We start from the raw sequence: 20,863 nt of genomic DNA, 5'->3' as shown, positions 1-20,863 counted from the left end.
TTAACTTCTTTAGGATATTTATTGCATTAAGCATTATTTATTTGTTTTTGCATTTCTCAGGGAAATGCAAATTATAATCACAATGAAATACCACTACACATCTATTACAATGGCTGAAAAACAGAACCCCAAAACAGGGAATTCCCTGGAAGTCCAGTGGTTAGGATTCCGCGTTCTCACTGCGAGGACCTGGGTTCGATCCCTGATTGGGGAACTAAGATTCTGCAAGCCTCGGGGCATAGCCCAAAAAAAAACCCAAAACAAAACTGGCAATACTGAGGACCAGCGAAGATGTGGAGCAAAGGAAATTTTCATGAAGTTTTGGTCGGAATATAAAATGGTAGGTCCATTCTGGAAAATAGTTTGGTGGTTTTCTTATAAAGTTAAATATTCACTCACTTTATAGCCCAGTGATACCACTTTGAGGTATTTACCTGAGAGAAATGAAAATTTACGTTCAAACACTTGTATGTGAGTGTTTATAGTGGCTATATTCATTGTTGACAAAAACTGAAAATAACCCAAATGTCCTTCAACTGGTATTTGGATAAACAAAATATGGGATTCCATACATATTACTCAGCAATAAAAAGGAACAAGGTATTGACATATACAATAACATGGATGAATGTCTCAAATGCCTTATACTAATCGAAAGAAGCCAGACTTAAAAGGCTATATTCTATATGATTTCTTTATATGACATTCTGGAAAAGGCAAAACTATAGGGACAGAAAAGAGATGGGTAGTTGCCAGGGGCTACAGGCAGCAGAAGAGAGGAGAAGGGTTGACTACAGAAAGACATGGGGAAGTTTTTTGGAGGTGATGGAAATATTCTATAAATTGAATGTGATGCTGGTTACCCAACTGTATGTGTTTGTAAAAATCCATAGAAATTTATACTAAAAGGGTGAATTTTACTACATGTAAAATATATCACAATAAACCTGACTTTAAAAAAAAAAGAGAAATTTAGAAGGTAATCAAACTGGAAAATGTTTTCTAAAAAGCATGACAAAGACTTTGTTATAAAGCAGAAAGTAACACACCGTTGTAAAGCAATTATACTCCAATAAAGATGTTAAAAAAAAAAAGCGTGACAAAGTATGCATATTGTTAATAGATAAACAGTACGTAAAATTGATGAGAAACACTACTTGCTAAATAACAAAGGAAAAAAGTGTTCATTCTAACTAGTAATCAACTAATTGAAATTAAAGCACATTGACATATGATTTCCCACATTTATTCTCTTCCTCCACTGCCTTTTTTTAAGGTTAATACAGAATATGGGTAACAGTGTGGAGGAATATATATGCTCACACAATTTCAATGAGAGTGTAAATTGCTTCATATCTTCCTGGGAAGTAGTCTGGAAGATCGATATCAAGAGATGAAGAAGAGTTCATGATTTTTATTACAGTAATTTTACCTCTAAGAATCTGTCCTAAGGAAATAAACCGAGGTGTGAGAATAGTTTTGTGTATAAAGATGATTGGCACAAATTATTTACAGCAGCAAAAAGTTTGGAACAACCTAAGTGTCTAATTTAAGGTAATGTTCAAAATAATTATAGTTTATTCATATGAAGAAATAGTATAAGGTAGCCATTGAGAATGATGTTTTTGAAGAATTTTTAACAGAAAAAGTGCTTATGAAATAATGTTAAGAATATAGAATAGTATAAAAAGTATAATCTCAACTGTGTAAAAGTATTCATACATAAAAAAGTTCAAGAAGTCAATTTGCTAACATGTTGACCATAGTTATCTGGGGTAACTGACTTTATTTTCTTTCTTATTGGCTTCTGTTTTTTTCTTTAAAGTACCCCAAAAAAATGTTCTTGTGAAAGAAGCATTGTAATGCTAAGGGGACTCAGCAGACATCCCTGACCTTGGGTTCCAGACCACTGGTGTTACTGTTCCACAGAAGCTTGAAAATTTACTGTTTGTAGGTTTTGCCTCCAAAAACCATAAACCATAATATTTTGAAATAAAATATAGGGACTTCCCTGGTGATGCAGTGGCTAAGAATCTGCCTGCTAATGCAGGGGACACGGGTTCGATCTCTGGTCTGGGAAGATCCCACATGCTGCGGAGCAGCTAAGCCCGTGCACCACAACTACTGAGCCTGTGCTCTAGAGCCCGCGAGCCACAACTACTGAAGCCCACGCACCTAGAGAGCCCGTGCTCCACAACAATAGAAGCCACCGCAATGAGAAGTTGCAACTAGAAAAAGCCCGTGTGCATCAATGAAGACCCAATGCGGCCAACAATAAATAAAAAATAAATAAATTTATTTAAAAAAAAGAAATAAAATACAATAATGTTTGGGCTATATTAGATGTTTTCTTAGAAATTAAATTATGGCTATTTATACTTCTGTAGTTAGAGTTCAAACTTTTATTTTATTTTTTGGCCACACCGCGAGGCTTGTGGGATCTTAGGTCCCTGACCAGGGATCGAACCCGGGCCCTCGGCAGTGAGAGTGCAGAGTCCACTGGGGTATTCCCAGAGTTCAAATTTTTAAATATGAGATTCAAGACTCTCTAAGACCTCACTGTCCATTATGGTAGCCACTAGTCACACGTGGCTAGTGAGCACTTGAACTGTGGCCAGAATTAACTGAGAGGTTCTGAAGGCCTCAAATGAGGTCTTCAGAACACCACATTTTGAAGACTTCAAATGAAGAGAAGAATATAAAATATATCATTAATAATTTTTTATATTGATACACGTTGAAATGTCATGCTGTATATGTAGGTTAAATAAAATGTATTATTAAAATTAATTTCACCTATTTCTTTTTACTTTTTCAATGTGGTTACCAGAAAATGTTAAGTTATATATATAGCTTGCATTATATGTCTATTGGGAAGAGCCGTTTTAAAATCTGTTCTCAATCTAACCTTTGAACGTCATTTTCTCCCTCGTGTTTGCACAGGAATAAACGATGTAGACCCTCTTCTTCATTCCCATAAGATAAAATGCTATTAGTTGGGCACTTTTTTGCTGCTGTTTCCTCAGGCTGCAGTGCCTTTCTCCATCTTAATTCATGTTTAAATCCTATTCATCCTTAGGCCCAACTAAAATGCTGCCATATCAATGAGGCTTTCTGCATTAAATAGGGATCCTATTCAGCTGCATGCAATAGAAACCAGTTAGATACCTCTATCAAGTAGGTGTTTCTCTTTCTCTTGTGTCCAGAGGTGAGCAGTTCAGGACTTGTGCAGCAGCTCCGTGATACCATCAACCTTCAGGTGCTTTCTGCCTTTTTATTTTACCATAACCTTGGCATGGGGCTTTTCTATTCATGGTCACTTTATAGTCACAAGATGGCTGCTCCACCTCCAGCCATAAATCTGCATTCCAGGTAGGGAGAAGAAAAAGAAAAGTAAAAAAGAGGAAGGGAGACATCTATAATAGGAAAGCAGACTTTTCCAGAAATCTTCAGTGGACTTTCACTTGTTTCTCATTGGCCTGTATTATGTCAAACAAAGATCCCAGTTTGCAAGAGAGAGAGGAATTACAGTTCTTTTGGTTTTTCCTGTTGTTGCTGCCCTTGTTGTTGGCTTTGGTTTTGATTTATTTATTTTTTTTGCTGGACACATTGCTGCAGGACATATTAGTAAAGAAAAGGGGATTCTAGTAGTGCCTGCCCACATCTTTGATTTTAGTGGTCAAAATTTATTTCCCTGGATACACACTGAAATTTTTTTCTATTTTTGCTTCCCCCTTCCTGAGGGATTTTGTTTCGCCCATAAACAGTTTTCCTTCAGGCAAAGAACGCAATCATTTATCACATTTTTGATTTTCTTAATTACCGTCACATTCTAGTCTTGCCTCTGGGGCCTTTTTATTCGTTGTGCACGATGCCTGGAGTCTAAGAGCTTTTCAGGGGTCTGAATATTTTAAACCTGAAAAAAATGTATTGGCTTCTAAATGCACAAAGAAAACAGTGATATCAAAACTCATTAAATATTTAGTTAAGTGTCTCTGAACTATATAGTTATGTTCATACATTAATTGTTAAATTTAGTATTCACAAAAATGTTATTATGCTTGAAATATATTTGCAGATTATGGTGTCACTTTCCTGAGTATGCATACTGATTACACAGAAATCATAGCCAACCAGCAATGAAATGATTTACTCCAAGCTTTAGAGGACATTACAGTAAACTCTCCACACCCTTTCCAGCCAGATGATCAATCCAAGCCCTTCACAGGACCTGTACTTCTGAGTGAGTGATTAAGTTGGGAATGGAGAGGTCTAAGCCCTTTGGGCCAATGAAATATGAGTAGAAGGGTACTGGCCTTCTCTCCCCACTTCTGGTTGTGAATAAGGAAGGATTTTGCCCTATTGCTGTGGACAGCCATTTATCTGGGAACCATAAAGAGACCTAGGCTTAAGACAAAGCCCACACTTGTGGTGTGCGGAACAAAGAAACAGAAAAAGATGTGGGCCCTTGAAAACATGGTGACTCCACTAAATCAACAGCCCTGAAGTCTCTGACTGTCCTCTGGACTTCCAGGGGTGTGTGCTAGTGAAGCTCAGTGTTCTCTTCAATACCAATCTCATTTAAAATAAATGACAGATTTAGGTTTAGGAATCATGCAGATCTCGGAATCTCACCCCCTAGTTTATTGGAAGGACACTGAGGCTCATGGATTCAAATCATTTACTCAGCGTTTGCTGCATTCGTTTGCTAGGGCTGCCATAATAGAACACCACGGACTCGATGGCTTAAACAACAGAAACTTATCACAGTTCTGGAGGCTGGAAGTCCAAAATCAAGGTGTGGGCAAGTTTGGTTTCTTTTGAAGCCTCTCTCCTTGGCTTGCAGACAACCAGCTTGTTGCTGTGGCCTCATGTGGCCTTTCCTCTGCTCAAACTCCTCTGAGGTCTCTCTGTGTGTCCACAGAGAGGCACCCACCCGCAAAGCCTCATTTTAACATAATCACCTCTTTAATGTCCCTATATCCAAATACAGCTGCAGGTACTAGGGGTTAGGGCTTCAACATGTGAACAGGCGCAGGGGGGTGAATAATTCAGTCCATAATGGTTGCGCAGAACTTTCTTTACACAATGCCAGATGTCAGACTAGGATCCATGCTCCCTGACTCCTAGGTGTGTTTTCTTACCACGGTGAAAGGAATATCGAATTTCTGTGTAATATCTGTATGGATTATGATGAAAATTGTTAGAAGGAATCAGAGTAGCATTTAGAAAAGGGTGGAGGTGAGATTTAGCAGGAATGTGGAGGCTCCAAAAAGCCAGTCTGACCTGCCAGCTTGAGAACCCAATTATACAGAGAGGGCATCTTGATTTTATGATCCAGAAAAATGGAACATTTCCACACTATCTAATAATAGAGAATTGACTGGCATATCCATCCACTTGCAGCCTTAAAAATTATGAAGTAGATATAGGTATTTCTTATCATGGAAATATAAGCATGATGCAATTTTTAAAAAATTTACAAAGATCACACAACTATATGGTATGTTCTGCTTTTAAAACATACATATATGTACCCATGTAACTACTGGAATATACACATTAGTGTATCAGTATTAGTACTGGATACTTGGATTATGGAAAAACAATTTTTCTCTTTTGATTTTTTTTTCTGAAAAAATTAAAATAAATCTGGAAAGTTTGTATATTGACTACTGAGAAAGGTCTCCATATCTACAGGTCACATGTGGGGACTTTTTTTTTGGCTGATTAAGCTGGCAGCAATGAGCAGCAAAGCAGATAAACTCTGGGTACAAGAAACTGCAAACCAGATGCTTTCCCAAGAGCTCTCTCCATTTGACACAGAATTCTTATTTCAAGAGGAATCATTTCTGCTTTTTCTTAGGGGCTTGGCACCCTGCCTTCCCTCTCTGTAAAGGAGGGAAAATGCCTTTTATTTTGTACTTCCGCCTTTTCCAGTTGCTGTGGGAAGCAAAGTCCATCCTCCTTTGGAGGCAGAGGCCAGGAGCTGCATAAGCATGGAGAGCCGCGCTCTGGAACTGACGCCTGCGTGGTGCGCAGCTAAGACATCCACGTGTGGAGCCTGCAGAACTAACGAGTACACGCACGCCTGGCCCGGTTGGCTCCCTCTTCCACATGCCAGTGAAGTGTTAGACACCAGTAGCAAGCCATTGGGGTTGTTGGGCAATCTCTTTTCCTTGTCTGCTTCTCCACCCTGAGCGCATACCCTTGCCTCGGGCAATAGCCTTATAATTATCACGTGATCAGCACATGTGCATCACAGTATACTGAGTATTTCACGCATGCCATCCCTTCTGGAGAAGGAGCAGTGAAGAGGCTGGGAGCGCAGACTTTTAGGCACCTGACAGGGACAGGCATTAGAGAAGGGCCCTGTACTTGGCTTATGGTTTGAAGCTTTCTGGAATTATTTAATGACCATTTTCCCATAGCTTTTGCCTCCTGGAGTTTTCCTCTTGGCAAGCTGAGGCTAGAAAGCGAGTCATGACATGCCCAGTGTGGTGGAGGAGTGGTACCAGCGTGGATCTGAGGTTTCATCAGCCTTCCTGCTCCATCTCAGAACCTCTGTCCCTGAGTCACCAGCACTAGCCCTAGGAGAGGAGTGGCAGGGCGCTGGGAGGAGGTGACCCATGTGAGCATGAGTGTGAGTTGGAAACTGCATGGGAGAGCTGCTGGCTGTTGTGCATTATTTTACCTGCTGCTTTAGGATAAGCAGGAGCCCTCAGAAGTAAAAACATGTGGCTTTTTTTTTTTCTTGGACCTTCGGAAACCCAGTGATAAAATAGAAGAGTAACCAATGAAACTCTCTCTGAAGCACTAATAAGCTTAATGCTAACTGCATTCCTGGAGGAAGATGCTATTTGATTTTCAGTGCCTTTAGTGTTGCCATTTTTGCTTACAAAGAAGTGAGATAAATGAAAGCGATGGCGCAGATTAAGTAAAGTCTTTTGTGGGAAAAGCCTGAGTTCTCATATGCTTTCAGTTATTTTAGTCTCTTGATCATATCAAATGATACTTAGCATCTTGTTTTCATAAGTGGACAATGTTATAGTTTATTTCTATTAGCAATTAGGAATTACAATGTAGATGCCAGATCAGTAGTATAGAAATTAAGTACAGATTCGCCCTAAGGCAACTTTACTTTTATTGGTCAACGACATGGTGAGTAGTAGAGAAAAGATTGTTTGAAATATAATTAAGTGAATGGAAGCCATTGCTGTATGATTCTAATGGATGTGGATTCTTTGTAGGAGAATATATCTGTCGTCATCTACAGTGAACATTTATTTAATTTCCAGTCTCCTAACTGGGGCTAGGAACTTCACAGAAGGAAGATCATGGAATCAACACAAAGTTGTTGAGTGCCAGCTCTGTCTAGGATACTGCTCTGATCACCTCCTATTCACCCCGTCATTGAAGGAGGGATTCCTCACACGAAGTAGTACAAGATGGCCAAACATACCACACCTGGCCCTGGACAGATGAGATGGACAGCAGGTTATTAGCCACATACACTCACAGCCTGTGGGAAGACATCACACACCACGTAGGGCCGCGTGGGGGTTGCTCTTGGGAGTTGAGTAAATAAGCAGGGGCGGGAGGAGGTAGGCTTTCTATTAACCAGAGGGTAGGGTGACCCCTGGTTCCGGCGGGAGGATGTGATTGGCTAGTTTGAACAACTTCATGGCTGACAGGGAACTAATATCCATCAGGTTGAGGACCGGGGGAATGAAGCTGGTGGGGTTAATAGGGGAACTACCCAAGTGGGGTGCCTTACCCACTGGGTGGGGGACATCTGGCAAAAGCAGGAGAACTTATGGTTAGGCTTCTGGGGCCCCGTGGGGCTCAAAGATGTCAAGGTAGCCCATGAAATTTTAGGCCTTACGCTATAGATACAAAAGAAGAATAAGACATGTTTCCTGACTGAAAAGAGCTTGAATTCTCCAGGCCGGGGTGGGAGCTGGGGATGGAGGTGTGGGAGTGTCACACTGTTGTAAATGCTTCTGTCGGTAAAAGCGCAGGAGGACTTCTGAGCATATCCAGGAAATATGGTACAGTGACTGCGACGGGTAGACTTCATAAAAAAACATGGAGCTTGGGACTTCCCCGGCGGTCCAGTGGTTAAGACTTCACCTTGCAATGCAGGGGGTGTGGGGTTCGATCCCTGGTCAGGGAGCTAAGATCCCACATGCCTCGTGGCCAAAAAACCCCAAAAAACATAAAACAGAGCAATATTGTAACAAATTCAATAAAGACTTTAAAAATGGTCCATATCAAAAAAAAAGAAAATATGGAGCTTGGCTAGAACGTCAAAGGTGGGTAAGATGCACAGTTAGTCGGGAGCCAAATCAGGAGTCATTTCAGAAGAGGAATGAGATTAAAAAGTTCTTGCTTATGTTTAAAGAACATTCAGTTCACGTATTTGACATATACTTACTCGGGGGCACAGACGGCACAGAGGATAGGGTAAGAAAGAAGCTCTAAGGACAGTGTGGGCCTTGCCTGTCAGGCTGTCTGGTCCGAGTTGGGCATGAACTAGGGGCAGTGGTGTCCCAGGAAGGCCAGAGCCTACCATTCCCTGAGGGCCTCAAATGTAGACTTTGGCTATAAGCTCCAATGAGGTAAAACAACCCCAGAGATACAGCAATGGGAAAAAAAGATGTTCAATTTGTAGCTGTAATTGTTGCAAATATTTAAAATATGCCACAATTTCAATACCTTTTTCAGCATTTATTTTATAATACACCAGGACCCTGAAAATAAATGGAAGTAAGCCTGGTGTCCCTCAACTTCAGAAAGGCCCTACCGGCCAGATGGCTCCCGGTGGCATCCAGCCCACCTTGGTCAGGGCCCATCTCTGCACTCCCTCCCCTGGGGTCCGTGCCAGGCATTCCCATCTCAGAGCCCCCGGAGAACTCTGGGCCTATTCTCTCCTGTGGAGCAGTGGGTACTTAATGCTCCAGCCAACTGAGCTACCCAGTGTGTACGGGCTGCCACAAGCAAAGACAGAAGCCTCTAAATTACTGAAGGGAGCACTGTGTTCTTCCCAGTACAGGGCAGTCGTTTTTGGGTTGTCCAGTACGAGTGTGTACCCTCTAAGATATTTATCAGAGACTCATTTCACCTCTTGTACTTGGCAGCCAAAGCACATTGATGCATGCTAACATGTCCTCCGGTTTGCTCTAATTTTATATCCTAAACACCCCCTGAGAGAAAAGATAAAGGGGTGTTCTTTGGCTCCAGGAAATTCAGTGGGACTTAACTTTCTTTTCCTGAATGAATGACTATGTGCTATGTATTATTTATTTGTGAAACACCAAACAGTTTAGCTGGGATGATATAAAGAAAAAGAAACCTTGCCATATCTTCAGGAATCAACAATGACAACAACGGAAAACTTCAAACATGAGAGAGAGAAGAGAAAACCTTTCATGGATAAAATTATCCCAGTTGGAAGCAATCAGGTCCAAAAGCTATAATACAAAATAGCTCCAATTCTCATGGCAAGAAATGAACTCGTTCCAGAATAAATGGCTGTATAGATGAGTCCAAAGAGTTCCAGCACAACCAAATTAATAGTTTGAGTTGGGGGAGGGGTGTGTGCGCGCAAACATCACATTAGCCATTCTGAGAACTGTTTGCAGATTTTAAAGACAACTGTAACTACTTTCACGATGACCCCATGGGTGATGATGTTCTCAGGTTTGGACATCAGGAAGTCTTTAAGTCTGTACTAGATCAGTCAGAAGGAAGCCATGGTGATCCTAAACGCAATTATGAGTTCAGTTGACACCTCAGTAGGAAAACAAAGTATCCAAAGTCTGTTAAAGACTCACTAAAGCATATAATGTCCTGGAACAGGGAATCATTGTACTGTACATTCTTGCAGGAGGTGGAACATTTCAGATGTGTTCTTTCAGACGAGATTATTTGGGAAACGAGTGTCTAAGAATCGTAAGACTGAGATAAATGCCCACTTAAATCCTGAAGAAATTCTGATTTCGTCTTTGGATTGTGGTTTTCTTTGGAAGCCTGAGTTGCTTTTGAACCACAGTGCATACTTAAAACTGACCAGAGGGGCTTTCACATGAATCTTGGGGAGATATAAATGTGAGATTAGAGGATACTAGACTCTGAAGTAATGTGGGAATTGCTAAAACACTAGTTGAGGCCCTGGATCTATTAGTGTCTCTGCTCCCGACTGGCCTGGTGAGCTTTTGAGCCATTCCTCCTGACTCAGGAGGTACTATGGTTTCCTCTTTCTCTCTCACTCATAAAAATATATTATCTGGAAACTAAGGTAGCCATGTGAAAGAGGAGAGAGTAATCACACAAACAAATGCACACAACTTCATTCTGAGAGTACCAGAAGGTTCATTTGTAAATTAGTACTTGTACATTACACATGCACAAGCACGCACACGTGCACACACACACACACACACACACAAATTCATTTTTAAAATTAGAGTATTACATTTGCAGAAATGCATTTGTTTTAAACCCAAATATCTTATTTACTTAATGGCCTGTAAGTGGCTACTTTAGTGTGTCTGTTGAAAAATACATGACCATACCTGAAAAAGCTTACGTCAGAAAAGAGCCCAGATTACTGACACAGCACTATGCCCAATGTATACATATTTAAAGCACATAAACAGATAAACTTCAGTTTTTTTGTTAGAAATGTTCATTGAATAAGTAGAAAGAGCTCAAAACAAATATAAAAAAAGGACCTGCATTAAAAAATCATCTATGTTCAATTCAGTTATTCAAAAATGCTTATCTTTAAGTCAGCAGTATTTAATTTTAATTTGGAAAATGTCTTAAATTTTGACAGCATGCCTGAGTGAGAATGTGCAAATCATATACAATCCCCATGGAGATGACCTGGTGACCCTTGCATTTTATTTAGGTCAGTGTGGCCAGCAGGGCCTGCTTCTTCCTCCTCCATGCAAATGCTGTGAAGAGAAGAAGAAAACTGCAACCAGACAGGAGTGAGGAGTGGGGACGTAGGAGAAGCCCAGCAGGGCGGGGAGCCGGGAAAGCCTGCCCTGGGGAGCCCCAAGGCTTTCTGGGCCTGCAGTGGTGTAGCTACATACAGACTGTTTAAACACTGTCCGCGTGCCTGGGTGGTGCGGTGGGTCCACGTGGCTACCGCCTGCTCCCCCAGCCTCATGGGTGGACATGTGTATCACCCAACATGTGCTTGATGATTTCTACTCATCAAGGGAGTAGAAATACAATTCTAGTTTTCTCAGATGAGGACTATTTCCAGTTATCTCATCTCCCAGCTTTCTGCTTGGCCCCCGCTCCGGGCCTCCCTCTCTGCCAAATGATGCTGGGTGAGATTTCAACACTCCCATCCGATCCCCTGGCTCCTTCATGAGGGCCCTGGGCTGACTACCTAAAGGGCGAACCTCTTAGCTTGACATCCAAGCCCCGCTGCAAGCTGGTCCCAGCCTTCAGCTCTGGCTGTGGATCCCCTCCATGCATCTGCAGCTGCACAGTCTTCTACAAACGTACTTTTCCTTTCCTTTTATTTTTTATTGAGGTATAATATGTAGGAAGTTCATTCATCACAAGTGTATGGCCTTACGATTGTCACACACGTCTGCATCCATGGTTAACCACACCCAGACCAAGACGTAAAACATTCCCTCCACGCTAAGTTTCCTGGCCTATACACACCCCACCCATCACCCTGGGTTTTGCCTGTTTTTAAAGTTTATATGAATAAAATGATACAACGTGTATTACTTTTTGTCTGTCTTCTTTCAACATAAATGCTTGGGAAGTTCACCCATGTTGTACAAATATTTAGTTCATTTTGTCTTGCTGAGTAGTATTCCACGGTATGAGTACATCATAATTTATCCATTCTCCTGCTGCTTCATCATATTTCTCTTTTGGCACTTAGCATAGTGGAAGGTTTGAAGAATAAGGCTCACGGAGGCATAGCCACTGCCTGGGAGGTGGTTTCCTGAGGCCTCAGGGGGCCTCGTTCTAGTCTGAGGAGTCGGATGTGAGCCCCTATTGTGAGATGACGCAGAGGGGCCCAGAGCAACTGCATGCTCGGGACTCAGAAAGTCAGCACCCATTCATTTGTTCAGAATGAGAAACGTGACCGTCATATACTCAGGTGAAGACATTTCATCTATTTTTAAATGGTTCTGTAATATTTATGTAGCCTTTCTTCCAAGGAACTATGAATACATTTAAATAATGAGTCGCCTTCCGAGGAACTATGAATACATTTAAATAATGAGTCGCCGCAACATCCTGGGAAATAGACTGTTGGAATTTACAAATGAAGAATTTGGGACAAACGGAATAACTAAGGCTACCCAAGGCAAACTAAGGGAAAAAAACAAGGAAAAAGCATCAGCTTCAACCATACCTCTGCTTCGGTTTTCCTCAGTCCCAGCAGGCAGGGCCGTCAAGTGGTTAAGGCTTCAGGCTCTGGGCAGAGGGTGTGGATTCAAATCCGTGCTCTGCTCCCACTTCTGTGACCTTGGGCAAGTCACACCGCTTCTCCATGCCTCAGCTATGCCACCTAGAAGAATGGGATGATAATAGGAGTTCAATGAGCTGACAGAGGCAGAGTGATTTGAACAATGCTGGAATGTAGCAAGCAATTTAAAAATGCCAGCTATTATTATTGTCTTGATTTCCATAAATTGTCACTTTCCTCATTCTCAGAAAATTGGATCACATTTAGGCATTACTAACTACTAAGGCCTCAGCTTGAAGTCATGATGATCAAACCATCATTTTTAAATTCCCGAGGGACAGGCAGTTCTAGAGAAGAATCAGTGTCCGCGATACTCAACAGGTTCTTTTGATGGCAACTAGAAGGAGATTAGGAAAAAAAGACCCAGCATTCGTCAAAGCATCCCAAGGTGATTAGAATGTTTTAAATAACTATATTGCGTTAGGGAAACTGGTTTATATATCGGTTCTGTTTTTGTTTTTTCAAATACTGTTCTAGAAAGGCAGGGAATCTGAAGCATTATTAAAGCTGAGGGCTTTTCTGGGATTTGCTAAGGGAAGTTCACAATTCAGGGCTACTAATTAAAATTAATTCTACTTATTGTGCATAACTTAGGTCCTAATGAGGTGAGAAACTGCAGTAAAATAATTAAAGACTGAAAATATCTTCTCTGAATAAAAACAAAACCAGGGAGGCTTTATATTCTCAATTCTACCTTGTTTCTCTTCAGCCGAATTTGGATAAAAAGAAAGCAGCTCTGAGAACAGGGAGATGGAAAATCAAAACAAAATCTTTCATGTAATTAGTTTATACAATCCAGGTAGGGCAAATAGAGCACCTGTGAATGGTAGAGAATGAAGTCTTTGCAGGCATTGAAAGGTAAGCCACTCAGGGACTTTTAGCTCAAGACCAGTCCAAAAGTAAAAGTGCCCAGGAAAGGATCTGATTCCAAGCCAGAATGACGCGAATGTGACAGTTAAGCTTGAGTGTCAGAAGAACCCAATTACATTTTGATACACATATCGTCCAAAGGTTACTCTTAAAGAATAACTTGTATTGACGAATGTGTTCAAGTTTCACACTTATAATGAGAATATTTTTGGATAGACAGCAAGAGTAACAAAGAAAGAGAAATACTGAGAGAGAGAGAGTGGGGGGGAGAGAGGGGGAGGGAAGGGGGGAGAGAGGGAGAGAGGGAGAGAGGGAGAGAGGGAGAGAGGGAGGGAGGGAGAGAGGGAGAGAGGGAGAGAGGGAGAGAGGGAGGGAGGGAGGGAGGGAGGGAGGGAGGGAGGGAGAGGGAGAGGGAGAGGGAGAGGGAGAGAGAGAGAGAGAGAGAGAGATATGCAGGAAGTCAATATCTCCATGTGCTGGATCTTCAAAAACATGAAAGGCCCATTGGGACTTCCTGGAAAAGGCAAATTCCAGGTTGCCAGTTCTTGGTAAGATTTGCGTTACTTACAGTGAGTGGGTGGGGCATTGGGTCTCCCGGAACTGAGATCACAATCTGGGGACCCTTGACTGAAATCTGCCTTTTGATGAAATCTGCCATTTTTGATGATCTACACTGGGTTTAAAAATATTTTTGAACCCTAACTCTCACAAAAGAAGATGTCACATTTTTTTAAAATCCCAATTTCTGGCTTCTCTCACAAACCCTGAGGTTCCGGCAACACTGGACCAGTGTTCCGGCCCACCAACAGCTGGCAGTCGCTGAGTGGCGTCTCCCACTCATCTTTTAGCTGCCAGGCCCTGGAGGATTTTGAGATTTCACCCTTACCCAGGGTATTTATGTTGGTGGAGGGGTCTTAGGGGTGAAGAACAGTAGGACCTCTGGAAAATCTTTCTTGAGGCAAAATATATCTGTTTGAGGGCAAACAGATGGGAGTATTGTGGGATCTCTTTGGGAACCCTAATGGACAGGTCTTTGCTCTACCTGTAAGACGGCACCAACAACCTCTCGGGTCGCTATCAGGGTATAAATATTTGGATAACAACCTCCAGACTGAACTTCTCCAGGCCAGGGAACTCATTCTCCTTCATCATTCACATCCCCAGTTTAGCACAGTGCATGGCACAACGTTGGTGCTTAATAAATATTTATGGAATGAGTAAAAGATCAGATGACCTCATGTTCTCCACCCTCTAAATTGAGTACAAGAAGGTATTTGCTTTTTTTAAAAAAATAAAAGTAGTTCAGTTCTCTGGGTGTCATGTCTTTCTACCGTATACTGTACATCCATTCTATGGACCGTTATGACCCTCAGGAAGTTCACCTCCTGCTAACCCGCAAACTAGACAGGGAAGTTACTGGGCCACCTCTAAACTCCCTTCCAGCACTTTAAATGAGCCTCCCAGGAAATGAGCCAAGAGTATACCAACTGATGACCAGCTGCTCTACAGGGAGGAACACAGGGGATTTGTTGCTTGTGTATTTGAGCAATATAGCATTTAAATCAGGGCGCACCCAGTCTCCACAAACTCAGTGAATAATTCTGTGTCAGCCAGCTGCTTTTGCTTTGTTAAAAGGAAGCTGTTTGTCAGGGTTCCAACGTCCTTGGCCAGAGTTTCCCCAGGATAATGATGAGCAAATGTTGGCTGTTTATATATCCTGCTTATAAATCAGGAATTCCAAACTCAGAAGCCTACAGGGCCAGGCAGGTAGTAGACATGAGTGAAAGTTGCTGGTACAGTCAAGAGGGACGGCCATTCCACCCCTACAAGTAGCTAAAGCTAATGCAGAAATCTAGGTCCAGTGTTGCTAGGTCTTCTGATTTGTTTAAGTGAAACCGGGCATCTGACTTATACAGACAGTAAACAACACAACAAAAAAAGGCCCAATTGAGCAGGCCAGATTGAGCCCTAAACCCTCAGGTTTTTGAAATCTCTTGAAATCTTGGCTGTTTAGCCAAGTAGGGGGTAAATTTCGCTGGTGAAGTCTTTTATGATAAGGAGGACACCTAAGGCACCTTGGTGGTCTGTGCAGAGCAATAGAAAATCTCCTCCCCACCAGCTACAAGGGGCCCTAGGATCCTCTGAAAGGAAACCTAGCTTTTACTTTTTTCTCGGATTTATTTTTAATGAGGCATTTTGGAATCTTTACGAAAAGAGAACCACATAAATGTGAAGTAGTTAACTCACAGAACACCCATGTGGGAATGAATTGGTACTATCAGCCAGAGACAACAGCACAGCTCCTCTGCCAGAAGCTGAAACTCTCATGTGTGTCTGTACGTGTATGTGTGTGTCCATGTGTGTGTATTTTTTTTTTTACCATAGGTGGTTAATATTTATTTTAAGTATGATTTTTTATTCCAAATCAGGTTTTAGTAGTTATTTTCCTTCATCAAATAACCATGGGACAGAAATGCATCCCTTGCCCAGAGCTGTTTTGTTTTGAATGTGGGGAAGGAAATGGGAAAACTTTTCAGGCTTTGATCCCTGGACCAGATTACTTTCTGACTCACAATGAGGCCAGAGAAAGGACATGTGAATAGAACAGACACTGAAAACCTTCACTGGCCAAAGCCATGGCAGTGGTGCGGGCTCCTGTAGCTTGATTTCTTCTGTTTGATATTAATAATGAAAATAAAGACAATGATACTATCATTTCCATTCTGCCTGTGTGTCTTACTGTGTGGGGGAAGAAAATGTTGTGACTAAAAGCCAAGCCAATTCTGCTTTTTCAATGTTCATTTGTAAATTGGAGATATTAATCACTACCTTGTAGGATTTTTGTGAGCATTGAGAAGTTTAACATTTATCGACCACCTAGAAGAGTACCCAGTACCTAGTAGACCTGAAAAGACAGCAGGTAGTAGTATTGCTATTATCAATACTTTACACTTTCAGTTATGCTTTATGACCTTGCTGCTCTGAGTGTGGCCTGGGATCAGCAGGGTCAGCACTCTCTGGGTGCTTGTTGGAAATATAGGATCTCAGTTCCTTCCCCAGACTTACTGGCTTAGCCTGTTCGGGCTGCTATAACAATTTAGCACAGACGGGTGGCTTATTTCTCACAGTTCTGGAGGCCACCAGTCAGAGAGCAGCGTGCCAGCTTGGTCAGGTTCTGGGTGCGTGCCCTCTTCCTTGTTTGCAGAGGGCGGTCTCCTTGCTGTGTCCTCCCATGGTGGGAAGAGAGTGAGCTAGCTTTCTGGCCTCTTCTTATAATAGCACTAATCCCATCCATGAGCACTCCACCCTCACGACTTAATTACCTCTTAAAAGGCCTCACCTCTAAATGCCTGGGGATTAGATTTCAACATATGAGTTTTGGGAGATGCAAACGTTCAGTCCATAACACCTATTTGAATCAAAATCTGAATTTTAGGACGACTGCAGGTGATCCATGTTCCCAGTCAAGCTGGAGAAAGCTTAGCTTTATAAAGTGTACTTGGTACGTTTTATATTTTAAATATCCTTAAATAGTGTCCTTAAACTTGAATTCTTTTGTACCATATCTACACCATGCTTGCTGTCTGTTTCATCTTCACCACTGTTAATACACATTTTGAATAGTCCTAATGTTTAAAAAAAGACTTTAACTTGCTCCTGAACAATGATATAAAAGGTCTGATATCCTAGTTATATTTATTTCTAATATAGATTGAGATAAATAATTAGCTATTAAGCAAAAAAATGTCCTCATGCACCAGTAAAACCATCCTGGGTATCCCTATGGCAGAGGTCCCCAACACCTGGGCCGGGGCCTGGTACCGGTCCGCAGTCCGTTAGGGGCCAGGTCGCACAGCTGGAGGTGAGCGGCAGGCCAGCGAGCGAAGCTTCATCTGCTGCTCCCCAGCCCTCCCCACCGCTCCCCAGCGCTTGCCTTACCATCTCCCCCTCCCTCATCTGTGGAAAAACGGTCTTCCATGAAACCGGTCCCTGGTGCCAAAAAGGTTGGGGACCACTGCCCTATGGCACACACACAACATCTTTTAGGCAACATTCTCCCAGGAGGTCTCACTATTTGTAAGAAGGTTGTGCTCAGTGATTTAATAAAGTGAAGGGTTTTTTTTTTTTCTGATCCGAATAGTCACGCCCTGGTTTTTCTATTTTGTCAATTCAAACTGAGGCTGCACGATGTGACAGAAAAGATTTTACTTTCTATCATGTATCTGGACCAGATTTCTTCCTCTCTTTTTTCTTAACTTCCACTGGTATCTATTCAGCAACCAATACATGCCAGGCTTGTGCTTGGTATGAAAGACACAGTTGAGGAAGACAGTATTCCTTCCCTAGAGTCCTACCATCTGGTAGTTGTGATAAGTGTAGTAGAAAATGACGAAGATTATGGTAAAGCAATGCTCAGGACATCATGGAGGCACAGAGCAGAGCACCTGACCCACCCGTGGGGTCTGAGCAAAGTTTCCTGGCAAGAAGTAGAGTCTTAGCTCAAACCCAAAAGATTGGCAAGGGGCAGAGGGGAGAGCATGCTTAAAAAGGTATATATCATGGGCAAAGCTGCAGACCAAGAAACAATAAGGCAAATCTCCCAGAGTCTCGGTTTCTTCATTTGTGGTGTGAAATAGGAAGGATACTTACCTCATTAGGTCACTTAGAACAAAAACACTAAGGTATGTGTTTATCTGTGAGAATTATCTGTCTGCATTTTCAGAGATATATATATATAGAGAGAGGGGAGCAGTGCCAAGTAATAGCTACCATTCCACTCCTAGCTATATACACAAGAGAAATGAAAATATATGTCCACATAGAAATTTGTCCACAAGTATTCATAACATCATTATTCATATTAGCCAAAAAGTGGAAACAACCCAAATGCCCATCAACTGATGAATGGGTAAATAAAATATGAGATATCTATACAATGCAATATTATTTGGCAATAAAAAGAAATGAAGTACTGATACCTGCTACAACAGGTATGAACCTTAAAACATTATACCGAGAGAAAGAAGCCAGAAACAAAAGGTCACATATTACACAATTCCATTTACATGCGACGTCCAGAATAGGCAATGTATATTCAACAGATTCTTATAAATCTATAAGGACAGAAAGTAGACTAGTGGTTGCCTACGGCTGGAGGTAGGGTAAGGGTGGTGAGTGCTCGCTAATGGGGACTGGGTTTCTTTCTGGGTAGAAATGCTCTAGGATTGATCATGATGATGGTCATACAACTCTCTGAATATACTAAAAACCACTGAACTGTACACTTTAAATGTTTGAATTGTAGTATGTGAATTATATCTTAATAAAGCTATTTTTTAAAGTAATTGCTAAAACTCTCAAAGCATAATCTAAGCACAGTTCTAAGCGTTGTATACTGTATATGTTAACTATTTAATTCTTACCTTACCCAATGAGATAGGTACCATGATGGTCCCCAGCAGAGACTGCCCAGGAACCCACAGCCAGTAAGTGGAAGAGCTGTGATAGGAACCCAGGATGCCTGGCTCTGGCAGATACACGCTTAACTTCCACTCTACACTCTCCCAGCTTGGGAGCCATCAAAAGAATTCGTTTCAGATTCACATAAACCTGGGTTCTGATCTCGCTTACCAGCCAAGCGATCATGGGCAAATGACTGAAGTCAGTTCTCTTATATGTTAAATGGAGATAACAATAGTGCATATCTCATAGGGTTGCTGTTTAGTACAGGGACTATCTGTAGTAAGCCGTTATCAATCGTGAGGCCCCTCTTTTATGTAGTATTGTCACCGGTTTAAGAACTGAAAAGCACCCACAAATCGAAGCAGCAGGCAGCCTAATGTCATGGAGACTTGGAGAGTCGGCTTATTATTTCTGCAAGTACAAAATTTTCCACATAGAAGTGGCCTGGTAAACTAGTGGTCTGACACCCTGCTTTTTACATACTATAACTTCAAATTAAAGGTTTAAATGACAATAAAAATATTTGCCACATGCACGAAGCATTTGAAATGTTGAGGATTTGCTTTTTTATTGCACGAAAATAAGCAGAAGTGTGAGACGGAAAGAAATGTGTCACTTCCCCAGCACTGGCCTGAAAGGGCAGAGTGACCTTACACGAGAAGAAAAACTCCAGTAATTTCCAAACTAATCTAATTTTAAATTTCTGGATTTTTCATTTCATCTTGTGGAGATGTACTTATTCTTGGAAGGAAAAATAAAACCCCAAGGACATGAGTGATAAATGAAGTTATAGAAGTTTTGCTGGCAAACTCACACTGCCCAGTGCTACAGAGCTCATTTGCAAGGCAGGGAAGCCAATCAAAGTCCAGGGCAGTTCTCTCAGTGCCCAGAATGTTCCTTTGAGCACAGTTTGTGTCCAGAATTTTTTTTTATTCGGGAAGGAGCACAGTTTGCTATGGTGTGATTCAGTCTCTTCTTTCATCTCCTACAACTTTCCTTCTAACACTCAAGGAACCAGCTCCCCCCGCAAATTTCCACCCTGTGGAAAATGCGCCACTGGCCATTCAGCTGTTCAGATCATCGGTGATTCCTCCTTTTCTCTCCCACATCCAGCCTATGGGTACATTTGGCAGGCCTCCTCCAAAATATGTCTTGAATCTTTTCACTTCTAACTTCTTTGCCACTGCTAGTCTCAGCTACCTACCTCTCCTTCCCAGACTACGTAATCGGCTTTTAAAAGTGCCCTCTGGCTCCACTGGGCTCCCTGGAGTCAGTCCTCCACAGAACAACCAGAGAGAGAGTTTATTTTTTATTTTTTTTGGCCACACCCCACAGCTTGCGGGATCTGTGTTCCCCGACCAGGGATTGAACCCACACCCTCAGCAGTGAAAGCTCGGAGTCCTAACCACTGGAGCGCCAGGGAATTCCCCAGAGAGATATTTTAAAAGCTACTCATTGGGTCAATCTCCTGCTTTAAATCTATCAAAAGTCAAAATCCAAATAGACGGTTGGAATATGAAAAGGTGTTTGACATCATTAACCATCGGGGAAAGTAAAATTAAAGCTACAATGAGAGACTACTGCACACCTGCCAGAATGGCTACAATTTTAAAAGTTAAAAAGATTGACAATACCAAGTATTGCTGAGAATATAGAGGAACTAGGACTCTAGACACTGCTAGTGGAAGGGAATATGTAATGAGTTCGGAAAATTGTTTGGTGATAGCTAAGAAAGCTAAACATATGCTTACCCCATGACCTGGCAATTCCACTCCTGGGTATGTATATATATACACCCAGGATAAATGAGTGCCTATGTCCACTATAAGATGTTCAAGAATATTTATAGAGGCTTTATCTATAATAGACAAAAATTGGCAACAATCTAAATGTCCATCAACAGCACAATAGATAAACTATTATGTATTTATATAACAAAGTATAAAAAGTAATAGAAAAGAATAGACTCCTGGGACTTCCCTGACGATCCAGTGGTTAGGACTCCATGCTTCCACT

The 20,863-nt window shown here is 41.7% G+C and overlaps 1 long non-coding RNA gene across 1 annotated transcript in view; it reads right to left on the bottom strand.

The window, feature by feature from the left end:
• Window positions 1-7,374: 7,374 nt before the first annotated feature.
• The window catches only part of LOC137224415 (uncharacterized), a 29,257-nt gene continuing 15,768 nt past the window's right edge, over window positions 7,375-20,863 (bottom strand). The window contains exons 2-3 of the long non-coding RNA XR_010943335.1: window positions 12,401-12,556; window positions 7,375-7,473 (exon numbers count right to left, since the gene is read on the bottom strand). This is a non-coding gene — a long non-coding RNA (uncharacterized lncRNA). The remainder of the gene's footprint in view (window positions 7,474-12,400; window positions 12,557-20,863) is intronic.

The sequence above is a fragment of the Pseudorca crassidens genome, chromosome 5 (assembly GCF_039906515.1).
Source record: "Pseudorca crassidens isolate mPseCra1 chromosome 5, mPseCra1.hap1, whole genome shotgun sequence".
Taxonomy (NCBI): domain Eukaryota; kingdom Metazoa; phylum Chordata; class Mammalia; order Artiodactyla; family Delphinidae; genus Pseudorca; species Pseudorca crassidens.
Note: the sequence above shows the minus strand (reverse complement) of the source record. Positions and strands in the feature narration are given on the sequence as shown.